The following is a 2,490-nucleotide window of genomic DNA, read 5'->3' as shown; positions in this document are numbered from 1 at the left end:
CTCGATTTTAATGGACATCCCCAATCTCCAAGGAGGAAAAACATTCGCGAAATTGAAAAATGTTCATCGATTTTAAAAAAAGTTCACGAATTTGACAAAAAAAGTTCACAAAATCGAAAAGTTCATTGATTTGAAAACAAGTTCATGAATCTGAAAATATGTTCAGAAATTAAATACTTTATTCGTAAGAGGCCGCTCGACCGGGCCGGTTCCCAGGGCCTCGTACGTTCCAATTCAAGGCACAATGCCAAGCTGTTTTGGTTTTCAAATCTTTCTGCATTTTATGGAGTTTTCTCGGCCAAAAAAGAGCGATAAATGGCCGAACGTGTAGCAACTTGCATAATATGTCGGAAATCATTCAGACCTGATATGGATGTCTACCATGAACATGCCGACCTGTTTGCAAAAGTTGGGGTGATTTGAAGGATGTCCAAACATATACCATGACGGAGGGTGTTCAGGTAGGCGAGAAGGCTTCGTGTGAGAGTATGTTGTTTTTCGACATCCTTGAAATGACCCCAAATTATTCATGACCCTGTATGAGCAATTCAAGGGAACATGCCAAGTTGTTTTGGTTTTCGATAAATTTTGTACTTTTTAGAGTTTTCTTGGTAAAAAAAAGACCGATAAATGGACAGGCGTGTCAGAACTTGCATACGGTGTCAGAAAAATTTCAAACCTGGTAAGGATAACTACCATGGTCATGCCACCTGCTTGAAAAAGTTGGGGCTATTTCAAGAATGTCTAAAACTAGACCATGTTCAATGGAGCGTGTTCGAGATGGTCAGAAGGCTCCACCTAAGGGTACGTTGTTTCTTGACATAATTAAAATAGTCTCAATTTTTTTCCACCGACTTCTATGATCAAATCAAGGCACCTTGCCAATTTGTTTGAGTTTTTGACAATTGTTACATTTTTTGGAGTTTTCTCAATGAAAACTTGCCGATAAATGGCCGGACGTGACACACCTTGCATATTGTGTTGAAAATTCATTCAAACCTTGCATAGATGCCTACCATGGGCATGCCCACTACTAAAAAAAGTTGAGGACATTTCATGCATGTCAGAAATAGATCACATTCAACAGAGGGTGTTCGGGTAGGTGAGAAGGGTTCGTTTGAGAGCTTGTATTTTTGGCATCCATCAAATGACCCCATTTTTTCCATGATCTTATATTTCCTATCTTGTTTTATTTTTTCTTTTTATTTCCTGTCCTATTTTATTTTTTCTGTTTCTTTTTTCCTTTTTCATCTTCTTTGACTTTTTGTTTTTTGTTTATTGTTTCTATTTCTCAAATTCAAAATTTTCAAAATTCAAATTGTGTTTGTATTTTTTCTGATTAAAAAAAGTTTATATACAATTTTTAATTTCTATTTTACGAAAAAAGGGAAAATAAAAACGAAAGAAAAGCAAAGAGTTAAGGTGCTGCATTTTTTTCTTAGCGTTATTTATCTCGTTCAAAAAGAGAAAATAAGGTCAGTTGGCACGCAAGGTTAGTTATCTCAGATGGTTGTGCACTTAGACATTCTTCCTGAAGACTCGGGATCGAATCCCAGGTAGGACGTCCAGTTTTTTGAAGTTTAAGACTAAAAATGAAACTAAATAAGCGCTCCTCATTTCTCATTAGATTTTAACATGTTTTCTCTTTACAAATTGCATGCTATAATTTGTGTTCAAAACTAAAAAGGGGCATATTGAGGGGGTGTTTGTTTCAGAAGTCCTAGGACTTTTTCTAGTCCCAGGGACTAATTAAAAAAGACTCTTCAATAGAGTTTTTTTTTAGTTCCTGTAGAAAAAGTCCCTCCCGTTTGGTTTTTAGGGACTTTTTAAGAAATTTTTTTAGTCTCTGGGACTAAAAAGTCCCTGAACCGAACACCCCCTGATATTTCTCAATTTACTGGGTCTTCAGTAGTTAGTTTAAAACTTATTGTAATTATCTGTGATGAAATTGTATTATATAGAAATATATGATGTTTTTTTATTAGGCGCTATATGTATGCTTGTGTAGTTGTGTCGCTAATTTTTATAAATGATTTAGCCATTATTTTTGTTAGGCGCTATATGTATGTTTGCGTAGTTGTGTCGCTAGTTTCAATAAATGATTTAGCCATTAGTTCTCACACATACCTCTGCAAAAAGAGTCATATGCATCTTTGCCCCTCTCAGTTTTCATCCTCGCTCCGCCCCTGCACGCGATGGGGATCCCCCATCTCCCAGCAAACCTTGCAGCTGCACGCCACCTCCCTCGTCCTAAGGTGCCGCTCGTTCGATCCACTCCACTGATGTGCACGTCCCGACGCCGCCGGCGAGAGCCACTACTCCCTGTGCTCCTCTTTTCTCTAAGTTCGTGCAACTCTGATTCTCTTCGTGTTCTATTGCAGGTTGGGCGCGATGTGAACTGCGAACGGATCAGTGATTGGACTAGCAGCAGTTAACTGTACCAACACGGGCTGACAACAACTCGCACGCGTTCGTCTCCGTCGACGGCGG

Source organism: Triticum urartu, chromosome 3A (genome assembly GCF_056163025.1).
Source record: "Triticum urartu cultivar PI428250 chromosome 3A, HENAU_Tu73, whole genome shotgun sequence".
Classification (NCBI taxonomy): Eukaryota; Viridiplantae; Streptophyta; class Magnoliopsida; order Poales; family Poaceae; genus Triticum; species Triticum urartu.
This window is presented reverse-complemented; position numbering follows the sequence as displayed.